A 14710-nucleotide genomic window follows, 5' to 3' on the forward strand; every position below is an offset into this window, starting at 1 on the left:
AATGTAGGGCAAACCATCACAGATTTTAGTGTCAAATGTTTATTAAAGGTCAAGAGGCAAAAGAACATTTAGACGCTATGAAATTTTGATACAAAAGCTTAAATCTGCTTCTAGATCAAAGTGTATGATAGGTGTTCCTGACCTCCAGATGCTGAAGAGTATAAAAATACAGCTCTTTCAATGAATTAACTATTGTATCCCAAAGAAGAAATTAAGAAATGGTAGAGAATGTAATTTTAATCATCAGATTTTTTGTACACCATCAAATTCATAAAAATCAAAGTTACCCTCTATGACAACTTTACATTCTTAATACAATTTATGCAAATACTTGGGCTTACAATCAGCTGAAAATTAAAATTATCTTTATAAACAGCTTTGTTACACGTGCACCCCAAATAAAAACAAACTCATAAAACATACAGGCAAAAAATCTAATCTACTAACATTCAGAACATTTCTTTCTAATAATTAATATTAAATTCATTTTTGTATAGTTTTACACTGCATTTTTCTGCTTGCCACAGCACATAACCTTTGAAGTATTGTTGTACCATGCAATTCAAATGATGTTGAACTGATATACATGTAATGTCATTACACTTTATCAAATATGCCCGTGTCACACATAGTACACAGTCTTAGATGTATTTTCAGCTGACCAGAGTGATCCGAGTGATTGGAGTCAATGTGGTACCAGCTGCAGAGCTAACCATAGAAGTTGACCATAGCAACTGAGAAGGTGAACCATAGCAGCTGTAAACAGTGTTGCTGGTCGAGTAGCAGGTGATCGGGTGTTACTGACCAAGATTGGTGGGTGCTGATTGCTTGACTGACCAACCTGGAATACTGACTGCTTGATTGACCACTGTGACTGGTAGTCAAGTGTGCTGGTGACAGAGTGTGTAACGCCATACATGCAATCTTTTAGCCATGGGCTAATCTTTGGGGTTTGTAATACTCAGTGTGTTTTGGGACTGTAAAGATATTTTGTACATCTATCCCCTTGTTTTCATCATTTTCACTATATGAGTGAATACATTTTTACTATATGAGTTAAATACCATAGTTTTACTATTTGAGTAAAACACATCATTCTTTCATTGTGAAATCACTGAATCATTCACACCTTGTCCTTGTACTGTGTAAGGTCATTTATTTGCATTGCCATTACTTAGTTCGTGCGGATTATGTTAATTGATCCAGTATTTGGATATTATACGCCTGTATTAATAATAATTCTTTTCTCATTCAAGTCATTCGTCATTGTATTTGTATCACCATAAAAAGTGTTCTACTGTAAATCAGAAATTCCACCCTTTTATCTTGTTACATTAGGACTGGTCCCTCAAAGAGATGTCCATATTTCAGACATCTATTTACCATGACTATTTAATACTTAGCTAATTTTACTCAAGGAATATTTCAAACTTTACTAAATATATGTTCAACAGATATATTTTCAGCTGGCCTTGCAGTCACTTTTTTTATACAGACTTTGATCTGTTCACTTCTAAATATTCACACTAAAAATTTTGTTTCATGGAATCCTGAACCAGGAGTATAAACCAGTAATTCTGGATGATATTTAGTTTTACTTTTGAACTTTACTCGGATGTTCCAGGTAAGGGAAATACTTTCCTTGAAAATCCCTCACTTTTTAGACAAACTTTGTTTTATGCACACACAATTCAAATTATCCTAATAAAGCTCAAATCTTGGAAAATATGATCCATTGTTTCTTTCTGAACTTTTAAAGCACTTAAAATAAGAATGCTAACATGTAGTGGTGCTAAATGTCTGATACTGATTTCCAATATTTAAATGCACATTCAACATTCAACATTTCAAGTTTTCTTCCAGGAGAAATATCATATTGGACCAGAGCCAAGAATGTTCACAAATTTGACCATTGGTACCAAGATATAATTTTAAATACAAATGTTATACAAGTGGTTTTACATATCAAATTACTGTATTTGATTTTGAGATGTTGTTTTTTTTGTCTTTCTTTGAACATGCAAGTTTATTAATGTGTGGATTATGAAAATTAATGGGCGCCTGTCAGAGCCAGGACATTAGATGTAATGGATTATCAGAGAATGCCACATGCTGAGCATGTATAAACTCTCTCACTGACAATGCTTCCCACCCTATTCTTTTTTTTTTATTAGCCAACAAACAACAGATTTTAAAATGACAAGAGAAGTGGGAACAGCTGACTGTAACTTGTCACATGACTTCATTTCTGTTTACAAGATGGCCACAACTTTGAAACTTGAAACTTGTCATTGCTGATGTATAAAAAAAAAGAATTCATTAACTGTTGCTGTTCACATGAGAACTTTTGTTGTTTCCTCAACTATGTGATGGAATCTGCATCCCTTAGAAAGGCAGTGTTTAGGGCTATTTAAAGCACATTTCCAATCTTATGGGAAGAGAGTGCACATCACTATTGAGACAGTCTGTTGATAACAAACAGATGTGTGGAAATCACTAGTTTACAAATAGGCATTGTATGTGGACATCAGGATTCTGTAAAGGTATCACATGGACTTAAACATTTACCCTTGAACTTTAAACTCACTTACACAAGATATCTGGCCAGGACTGGACTCTGCCATAATTGAATGTTGTAAACAGAGACACTTTTTTGGGACTTGACCTTTTGAAATCAACTTTGTGTGGATGGTGATATATTTCATCCATGTCAATTCTAGGAAGGAACATGCAGAATAAGTTAAACAACCATCTTCATTTAATTATAAGAGAAAACTTTGGAGTAAAACTTTAAATATTAACTCTTCTAATTGAGAGGAAGTTTATTTTTTATTTTAATTATAGCGATAAAGGTTAAACACTTCTTAAAACAAAAGTGCTCATTTTCATCACAACAGATACTACAAAGTGCTAGTTTCTTTCACAAGTTTCTACAAAGGCACTTATTTCTTTCACAGCAGATTCTACAAAGGAATTTATTTCTTTCACAACAGATTCTATAAAAGTGTTAAATTTGTTTGCTGAAACACTGAGACGAGGGGGGCTTGGATGGTCACCTTCCTTATTAGGGAAGAGGAGGTGTCTTATGACAAAGCCCCAATGACTGTCATCTGACACTACTCAGCGACCAGTGCTTGATAACCAGTCACCAGGAACTGACAAAAGATGATGTAGTCTTTTTTGGGCTGTCTCATGGAATTGTGTGAAAAAAGAAACACAAAAATATAGTTGATATAGTTGATGGTATCAATGCTCTAAGATGACTTAGACGAAGAAATGTTGAGAACCCAAGAAATGTATACCAACTCCAAGGACAAGAAGAGGATATTCTGATTATCATTATTGAACTAAGGAATCAGAAAGGGATTATGTCAGTTTTTATTCTTGACTATTACTAACTGGAAAAGTGAATAATCTCCTTGCATTGGAAACTAGCTGTAACAAAAGATACAACAATGCAATAATAGCAGCTGATGTATTACTGGTACTGAAATAGGATTTCAAAAAGTTTCCAGTATGCAAAGATACAGATTACCAAAATCACTTCTTAGTTCAATTTGAAAAAGAGCCTCAGCTGATGCTAACAACCTCATGGTTCTCACCATAAAAATTATGGTACTGTAATATATTTCCCTGATTTATTAAGTTTAATAATTGTTAATTATCTTGGTAATGATGATGAGGTCAAGATGCACTGTGGAGGTTATTAATGGTACATCATCTAAAACCAAAGCAATATTGTGGAAACCATTTTTTACTTATGTTGACCATGACCTTTGACCTTTTTGCCTCAAAACTTTTCCTTGGACCAACTACAATCCATCCAGAAATTTTGGTGGAGATCTGTGATCTACAACTGATTCTTAACTTACTGTCCAAACACCATTTTTCTTCTTTCAGCCAGTGACCTTGGACTTTGAACTTATGATTCCATAATTGCTGTTTCTTTTCTTACAAGTGCATGCCATCCACAAAGCTTTGTCAAGGCTGATTATCTAGAATTAAAGTGACTGTGTGTTAATCAAAACAGATTAATAATATTTATTAATAATAAAAATATGTGACTTTAATTAAAGAGGGTAACAGTTTGCCGAAGAACTATTCTGTGGTAAACTGTTACCCTCTTTAAATAAAGTCACTGGAGGTCCTCATACAAAGGAACTTATTTATATATAAATACCCACATATACATATGTATACAGTAATTTTTAGCATGTATATACAGCAATATATTCACATTCTTTCCCTTCTCTCCACCTCAAGGACATTAATTCATATATTAAAATACATGGTTAATATCCATGCAATATTTAACTAGTTCCAAAAATATATTGTGGTATATTTAACGATGCCCAGAGGCATTCATGCATACAAGTACAGTTATTTTCATTCTCATTTTAACTACATCTCCAAAGCCGCTAGATATACTGAGTTTGGAAGAAGGAATTAAGACATTTCTAATCTCAATTCCAAGGCACAGTTTCTGAGTACTGGAAACTCTTTTTGAATAATTCCTTATTAGGTGTGGTAATTTTATACTGTTTGGTAGACATGGATCAGAAGTGGATAGTATTATCAGGGTAGCCTATACTGGAATATTGCTGTAATTATACAGAAGCACTGATATGGGATACCTTGTACATTAACTTAGCTTTTCTCAAATGGATTTGACCTTTGATAGGAACTGTTTTTAACTTAATTATTCCCCATTTTGTTAGGATTGCTAGCTGCTGTTTTCATCATCTGAATTAGCCCATACTATATTGCAGTAATCTAACTAGGATTGTATTGTTTTAATTACCCCATACTGTATTACATTAATCTAACTAGGATTTTGTTGTTTGAATTACCCCATACTGTATTACATTAATCTGAATAGGATAGTATTGTTTGAATTACCCCATACTGTATTACATTAATCTAACTAGGATTGTATTGTTTGAATTACCCCATACTGTATTACATTAATCTAACTAGGATTGTATTGTTTGAATTACCCCATACTGTATTACATTAACTAGGATTGTATTATTTGAATTACCCCATACTGTATTCAGTAATGTAATTAGGGTTGTATTATTTGAATTATCCCATATTGAATTAAAGAAATCTAATTAGGGTTGTATTATTTGAATTACCCTGTACTGTATTACAGTAATCTAATTAGGGTTGTATTATTTGAATGAACCCATACTGTATGATAGTTATCTAAATAGGTTTTTTTTAAATTTTATTACCCCATATTGTATTACAGTAAATCTAAATAGGATTCTTTCATTTTAATTACCCATACTATATTACAATAATCTAAATAGGGTTGTATTATTTTAATTACCCCATACTGTATTACAGTAATCTAAATAGGATTCTTTCATTTTAATTACCCATACTATATTACAGTAATCTAAATAGGGTTGTATTTTTTAAATTAACCCATATTGTGTTACAGTAATCACAGGATTCTTTAATTTGAATTACCCATACTGTATTACAGTTATCTAAAGAGGGTTATTTCATCTGAATTACCCCACAATGTGTTTCAGTAATCTAAATAGGGTTGTAGGTAACTGATATAAAATAGTCACCTGTGCCTTTCTGGGAGAAAACATATCATCGTACTAGAAGCCATGAACTTGAATTAACTTTTTTACCAGTATATGTTTTATGTTCAGTCCTTGATAGACTACCAGTATTATCTAGAAAAGCACCAAGTATTCCATCATGACAGATCATTATTACATTATTATCTGGAAAAACACCAAGTACTCCATCATGACAGACCATTACTACAGTATTATCTAGAAAAACACCAAATACCTCTTAACCTGATTTGTGAACAGGCATAATATTTTCCTTTATCCATATTTTGGGGACAGGTCAGGTTACTATGCTATCTGAAATAGCTGAGTCAAATGAGTTGTTGACCAATCTGATTCTGAACCAAGTCAAATGAGTTGTGGACCATTCTCATCAAGCCCTGAAGCTTTCTTGGTATACAATTCATTGAGATATATTTTTTAACAAAGTTCTTTGATACTGGTGGTACAGAGAAAGATAACACCACAGCATACATGTGATCCTAATGGCAGTAGGCTACAAATAATGTTTTAAAGGCCATCTACAGCACATACCAGTTTTTAACTGAAATCTGCCACTTTTGAAATTTAAAAGAGACTGTTAAAAATAATTTTAAAAATCCCTAACCCAAACACAGTATTGTTATGTGTTCTATCAATACACTGAAGAAAAAAGCCAGCACCAATTTAATGGGGACTGCAAATATTCCACCAGTGTAATGACCAGTGTGATGATGCATGGCACAGTAATAGGATTAGAGTTGTTAAAGAACTGCTAACATGTGCACACACAAAACTGTTAATTGATTATCTTATTGTGGTAATTTTGGGAGTTTTGCAGGATGTTTCCTGAGGTGTTATAAGTAATATAGGGAACAGAGGTGGTCCGTGTCTTCTGAGCCTGTGATGAACATTGGCTGACTTTTGGTTTAAACAGTATTTATTTACACAAGTTATTATCGAAATACAAAAAAGTCAACAAAAGAAATTGAGAATTGAGCAACAAGCATAAGCTTATTTCAAGCTCTCTCCTCATTAACAATAACATACTTAAATAATGCCACAGATGCGATTAACAATGGCATAATTTTGCAAACATTGAAACATTACATGATGCTAAAGAATATTATACCTACCATATTGTTATGTCTGACAGTAAGTGATAAGTTTTTACAACAGAAACATTTTACTGTACACTTACAAATCAACAAATGTGAAAGAAAAAAGCATCAAGGTGTTGTCATTGATGGAGTGGTGGGAGGTAGATAAAGGTTTTCAGTGCAAGTGGTACATATTTATAATAAATACATACCAGAAGCAAAATGTAAAATAAGCCATACATTCTCCCACCCTGCAAGAAACTGAAAATACTGAATCTGAAAAACTGAAGAATTGTGAATAACAAAACACACAGATGTACCATTATTTAAATGTGTACCAAATTTCATAGAGTTATTTTAAAATGTTTTGGAGGTTTGAACTGGAAATGAAAAGTCTGGATAAATGATGGATGGATGGATGGATAGACAAATCAACAGAACCATTTCAAATATTGGAACTAAAAAAACTGAGAATAGTAAAAGTCTAAATTTTTACTGCTAGTTTATTCTTTGTACCAAGTTTCATGGAAAAATATTTGACAGTTTAGGACCTGTGCTCCAGAAACAAAAGTGTGAATGATGGACAGATGGATGAACAGATGAAAAATTTAAAATACTGAAAATGAAGAAATATGACTAACAAAAGGAACAGCTGGATGAGTAATTTAATATGTCCAACATATTGCAAAGGTATAACATGAATAGTTTTAGAATTTTAACCCAGAGAGGGAAGTGTGGTTAATGGATTGACAAGCAAACTGACAAAAACATTCAAAATACTGAACTTAGGAATAGCAAGAGTTCTAGAATGCTTACAACCTCAATTAATCAGATGCAAGATAACCCAATTAATATGCACAATTAACTTTTGTAACAAAATAATAATGCATGATGAAGTACAACAACAAAGACCCCAATCTGCCATTACATAATGCACCCACAGATCAGAGTTTGTGTTGTTTGTTCTTCTTATTACTACCAACAAACTGGATGGACCCAGATCTGCTAGTGCATTATGCAATGACATATCTGGTTTTGTACAGTTTGCAGGTGGACTAGACTTATAAGTACATACAGTACTGACACTTTTAAGAACAAATATGTGTAGTCATCTTATTTATAACACCTACGCAATTGCACTTTAACATGTCAAATGTAGTCCTCTTATTTAAAACACCTACACAATTGCACTTTAACATGTCAAATGTAGTCATCTTATTTAAAACACCTATAAAATTGCACTTTAACATGTCAAATGTAGTCCTCTTATTTAAAACACCTACACAATTGCACTTTAACATGTCAAATGTAGTCATCTTATTTAAAACACCTATAAAATTGCACTTTAACATGTCAAATGTAGTCATCTTATTTAAAACACCTATAAAATTGCACTTTAACATGTCAAATGTAGTCATCTTATTTAAAACACCTATAAAATTGCACTTTAACATGTCAAATGTAGTCATCTTATTTAAAACACCTATAAAATTGCACTTTAACATGTCAAATGTAGTCATCTTATTTAAAACACCTATAAAATTGCACTTTAACATGTCAAATGTAGTCATCTTATTTAAAACACCTATAAAATTGCACTTTAACATGTCAAATGTAGTCATCTTATTTATAACACCTACACAATTGCACTTCAACATGTCAAATGTAGTCTTACTTAAAACACATACACAACTGCACTTTAACATGTCAAATGTTTTATTTAAAACATACACAACTGCACTTGAACATGTCAAATGGATAGTCATCTTTTTATAAAGCATACATAACTGCACTTTAACATATCAAATGTATAGTCTTCTTATTTATATAACATACACAACTGCACTTTAACATGTAAAATGTGGAGTCTTATTTAAAACACCTACACAACTGCATGTTAACATATCAGATGGAAATCATGTTTAGTTGATGCATTCAAACTGAAACCTTCCAAAATTTACTTAATAAAGGCTCTCCCCAAGTGACTGACATTTAAAAGTACTGGCAATATCAGGATAAGCAGGCTTTTGTTGTTAAAAACAAATTTGAAGGGATTTTCTTTTGTTGCTGCTGGGTAAGTAAATTTTGTTGATAGACAAGTAAACTTCATTTTTACTCGTCCAGTGGGCAAGTGGTAAAAATTTCAATTTTTCCAGCTTTATCACTAGATCTCATTTATATTACTTCCATCTCAGAGTACATGGGAACATGGGACTTGTCTCAGAGTACATGGGACTTATACTCAGAGTACATGGGACTTGTCTCAGAGTACATGGGACTTAATGTACTCTGAGAGCATATGTGATATATTCTTATTCTCATGGTAAAATAAAACATAAAGTCCCACTTCTCCAAAATGGTTTTATCATAGGGATTTACACAGAATGCTTTATTCAGTATCAAATCAGCTGTTATTTTGGACAAACATTATTCTGGACAAATTGCATATCTCCTGATGGATCCAGATAAACAACATTTATTACAGTACCTATATAACACTCAACTTCCTTCAAAGTAAATTTTGTGAGACAAGTTGTATATAAAAGGACGTACAAGGGCGTAACCCTTAATCCCATGTTTCATCAACAAACAAGAGTGTCAAATATGAAGAAAATCAGGTAATCAGCAGATCTGTGTCTAATGTGCAGTTGAATCCAACTAATAAATGAGTACACACTGTACAAGGGCTGATAAGGAAAATACTTGAATTGACATCAACAATCTGAAAACAACTGTTATATATGTGAAAATGTGAAATATTACACTGTTATCTGTGTGAAAATATGGAATACTAAACTGCTGTCTAGGTGAAAATATGGAATACGACACTGCTGTCTGTGTGAAAATATGGAATACTACACTGCTGTCTGTGGGAAAATATGGAATACTAAAACTGCTGTCTGTGGGAAAATATGGAATACTACACTGCCGTCTGTGCGAAAATATGGAAGATTACACTGTTGTCTGTGTGAAAATATGGACTATTACAAACAATGTTGTCTCTGTGAAATTAAATATTGAATATTACAAACAATGCTTTCTGTTTGAAAATAAAATATGGAATATTAAAAACAATGCAGTGTGAAAATAAAATCTGGAATATTACAAACAATGCTGTCAGTGTGAAAATAAAATATGGAATATTACAAACATTGTTTGTGAAAATATGAAATATTACACTGTATGTGAAAATATGGAAAAGCTAAACATTATGGTGTATTCCAATCTTTAGCTGCCTTTTTCTTGTAATGACACTGACTTGTTTCTAGTACTGACACTAGACTAACCTGCTTATTCCAGACCACTCCAACTTCACTATGGTGGTTGTTCTCAGTCCTTTCACTTTTTCACTTTTCCAACCTCCCTACTGTCTCACCTCTTTTCAGCTCTCAAACTCTGTGTGAGTAGGTGGATACATAAGTAGATACTTCAGTGGATACATCCCTGGATACATCTGTGGATACTTCCATGTATACGTCCATGGATATGTCCGTGGAGCTATTTCACCTTACAAAATAAACAGAAGCAACCTAAACAGTCTGTCAGTTGTCCTACTGGGAACAGATCATTACTCCCCTCTCGTGATGTCAGATATCCTTCTTTTGGAATTCAACAGACCAAAGGCTGTCTGGTCAAGTTAAACATGGCAGACCATAAACAAACCTAGTTTCACAAGATTAATGTACTTCCTAATGGCTATTTCATTACTGATTCCCATTAACATTACACGAGACATAATGGTTCTGTTCTCGTCTCAGTTACATAAATGAATGAATGAAATTCATTACATGGCTTAACGATGTTATTTTCAGCGAATACACACACTGAAGACTTTATCATACATGAAATCATCTAAGATCGGTGAATTTACACGGATTCTTGTAACTCATATCAACTAAAGTAATGCATGGAATCTTAGAATACCCAATTCCTATACAAACAAAAATATTGCCCTATACTAATAATAATCATGAAGAAATCTTGCCCTATACTAATAATAATTATGAAGAAATCTTGTGCTATACTAAAAATAATAACGAAAAGATCTTGCATTGTGCTAATGATCATGATGAAATCTTGCCCTATACCTGAAATGACTTCTTTAGTAAAGTTGTTAGCACAGTACTTCCTCACTATAAAGACCCTTCATTGTAACACACTTCTTTTTTAAAAGTGCTATTGATTATGGATGCCATTTCATTAATTTTTACTAAAATTAGACATATCATATACAGTAAGGTGGTCTCAGTATAAGGTGGTATAATCAATTGCTCCCACTGACAGTGTTATAATGTAAAACATTATTCATCAATCTAAATTTTGAAAATGAAACCTTTCAGAAATGATGTAAAACAGGGTCTGGTACTCATGACTCTCTAGTGTTCCTCATGCTGAGTGTTCAACTGGCCGCATTTCAAACTCATCATCCTGCCACTCTTGAAAATGCTTCCAATACTCCATGATCTCACTCACTGTGTCTGTGTTACCTGCCACTCTTGAAATTGTCTCCAACACTCCATGATCTCACTATGTTTATGTCACCTGCCAATCTTGATATTATCTCCAATACTCCATGATCTCACTATGTCTGTGCCACTCTTGGTACCTTCTATCCAGCTATCCAGTTTAAGTCAGTCCATGTTTTCTACTGCACTCAAAATGTATTCATAAACATTTGCAACAAAAAATTGAATATTTACAATTACCTTTCAATTTTGCTCACTGTTCTGCATTCAACTGAGATCATGAAGAAATTAACTAAATGTGAATTTTCTAAATGCCATCACTGTCAATGTCTCAAAAAAACAGATCCAGTTTTATTTTGAAAAAATACTTGTATAGTACAGTCAATTCACTCTTGTATTTAAACCAATGAAAACTTATTAAAAATGGGCCATATATTAATACCTACCTGCCATGTGCTACTCTTACTGAATGTGACTGGCTTGAAGTTAAATCAAAAGCAAATAAATTTATAGTTCTTCAAAAATCAAAAAACATCACATTCAATGCTATGTTAAATTATCCTGACTAACAAATGTGTTCATCACTCCCAAAACATCATATACAATGTTCATTTAAAACATCCTGACTAACAGAAGTGTTCATAACTACCAAAACATCACATTCAATGCTCTGTTAATTCATCCTGAATGACAAGTGTTCATAACTCACAAAACATCACACTCAAATGCTTTGTTAAATCATCCTGACTGACAAAAGTGTTAATAACTCCCAAAACATCATATTCAATGTTCTGTTAAATCATCCTGACTAACAAAAGTGTTCATAACTCCCAAAGCATCACAATCAAATGCCCTGTAAAATCATCCTGACTGTCAAAAGTGTTCATAACTCACAAAACATCACATTCAATGCTCTGTTAAATCATCCTGACAGACAAAAATTATCATAACTCCCAAACATCATATTCAATGTTGTCAAATCATCCTGACTGACAAAAGTTTTCATAACTCCCAAAACATCACATTCAATGCTCTGTTAAAACATCCTAACAGACACAAGTGTTCATAACTTGCAAAACGTAACTGAAATGCTCTGTTAAAACATCCTGACTGACAAATGTTCATAACTACCAAAACATCACATTCAGTGCTCTGCTAAATTATCCTAATATCCAAAAGTGTTCACAACTCCAAAAACATCGCATTCAATGCTCTGTTTAATGATCCTGACTGGCAAGAGTGTTCATAACTCCCAAAACATCACATTCAATGCTCTGTTAAATCACTATCACCAAAAAAAAGTGTTCATAACTACAAACACATCACTCTCAAATACTCTGTTAAATAATCCAGATGGACAAGTGTTCATAAATCCCAAAACATAATATTCAATGCTCTCTTAAATCATTTTAACTGACAAAAGTGCTCATAATTTCAAAAACGGCACATGCAATGCTCTGTTAAATCATCCTGACTGACAAAAGTGTTCATAAATTCCAAAACATGACTTTCAATGCTCTGTTAAATCATCCTGACAAACAAAAGTATTAATAACTTGCAAAACGTAACTGAAATGCTCTGTCAAAACATCCTGACTGACAAATGTTCATAACTACCAAAACATCACCTTCAATGTGCTTTTAAATCATCCTAACTTCCAAAAGTGTTCATAACTCAAAAAAAACCCCATCACATCCAATGCTCTGTTAAATGATCCTGACTGAAAAAAGTGTTCCTAACTCCAAAAACATCACATTCAATGCTCTGATAAGTCATCCTGGCAGAAAAAAATCATCATAACTACCAAACATCACATTCAATGCTCTGTTCAATCATCCTGACTGACGAAAGTGTTCATAACTCCCAAAACATCACATTCAATGCTCTGTTAAATCATCCTGCATGACAAAAGCAATAATAACCCCAAAAATATCACACTCAATGCCCTGTTAAGTCATTCTGACTGACAAAAGTGTTAATAACTTGCAAAACATGACAGAAATGATCTGTTAAATTATCCTGACTAACAAAAGTATTCAGAACTCCCAAAACATCACATTCAATGCTCTATTAAATCATCCTGAGAGACAAAAGTATTCATAACTCTCAAAACATCACATTCAATGATCTGTTAAATAATCCTGACAGACAAAAATCATCATAACTCCCAAACATCACATTCAATGCTCTGTCAAATCATCCTGACTGACGAAAGTGTTCATAACTCCCAAAACATCACATTCAATGCTCTGTTAAATCATCCTAACAGACACAAGTCTTAATAACTTTCAAAACGTAACTGAAATGCTCTGTTAAAACATCCTGACTGACAAATGTTCGTAACTACCAAAACATCACAATCAATGCTGTTAATTCATCCTGACAAGTGTTCATAACCCACAAAACATCACACTCAAATGCTCTGTTAATTCATCCTGACTGTCAAGTGTTCATAACTCATAAAACATCACACTCAAATACTTTGTTAAATCATCCTGACTGAAAAAAGTGTTCATAACTCCCAAAACATCATATTCAATTTTGTATTAAATCATCCTGACTTACAAAAGTGTTCATAACTCACAAAACATCACATTCAATGCCTTGTTAATTCATCCTGATAGATAAAAATGATCAAAACCCCAGGAACATCACACTCAATGTCATGTTAAATCATCCTGACTGGCAAAAGTGTTAATAATGTGCTCAACATTACAGAAATACACTGTTAAATCATCCTGACTGACAAAAGTGTTCATAACTCCCAAAACATCATACTCAATCCACTGTTAAGTCATCCTGGCAGACAAAAATCATCATAAGTCCCAAACATCATATTCAATGCTGTCAAATCATCCTGACTGACAAAAGTTTTCATAACTCCCAAAACATCACATTCAATGCTCTGTTAAATCATCCTGACTGATGAAAGTGTTCATAACTTGCAAGACATAACTGAAATGCTCTGTTAAAACATCCAGACTGACAAGTGTTCATAACTACCAAAACATCACATTCAATGCTCTGCTAAATCATCCTAATATCCAAAAGTGTTCATAACTCCAAAAACATCACATCCAATGCTCTGTTTAATGATCCTGACTGACAAGAGTGTTCATAACTCCCAAAACATCACATTCAATGCTCTGCTAAATCATTATCACCAAAAAAAGTGTTCATAATTACAAACACATCACTCTCAAATGCTCTGTTAAATAATCCAGACGGACAAGTGTTCATAAATCCCAAAACATAATATTCAATGCTCTCTTAAATCATTTTAACTGACAAAAGTTCTCATAATTCCCAAAACGACACATGCAATGCTCTGTTAAATCATCCTGACTGACAAAAGTGTTAATAATTCCCAAAACATCACATTCAATGCTCTTTTAAGTCATCATGATATACAAAAATCATCATAACTACCGAAATCACTTTCAATGCTCTGTTAAATCATCTTGACTGACAAAAGTGTTCATAAATCCCAAAACATGACATTCAATGCTCTGTTAAATCATCCTGACTGACAAAAGTGTTCATAACTCCAAAAACATCACATTCAATG

General features: G+C 33.0%; 1 long non-coding RNA gene across 1 annotated transcript in view; it reads left to right on the forward strand.

Moving 5' to 3' along the window:
* Positions 1-1445, forward strand: part of LOC149805289 (uncharacterized) — a 40577-nt gene extending 39132 nt beyond the window's left edge. Inside the window, exon 3 of the long non-coding RNA XR_016414849.1 lies at positions 658-1445. This is a non-coding gene — a long non-coding RNA (uncharacterized LOC149805289). The remainder of the gene's footprint in view (positions 1-657) is intronic.
* Positions 1446-14710: the final 13265 nt, after the last annotated feature.

Source organism: Sinohyriopsis cumingii, chromosome 2 (genome assembly GCF_028554795.1).
Source record: "Sinohyriopsis cumingii isolate HCF-2022 chromosome 2, ASM2855479v2, whole genome shotgun sequence".
Lineage (NCBI taxonomy): Eukaryota > Metazoa > Mollusca > Bivalvia > Unionida > Unionidae > Sinohyriopsis > Sinohyriopsis cumingii.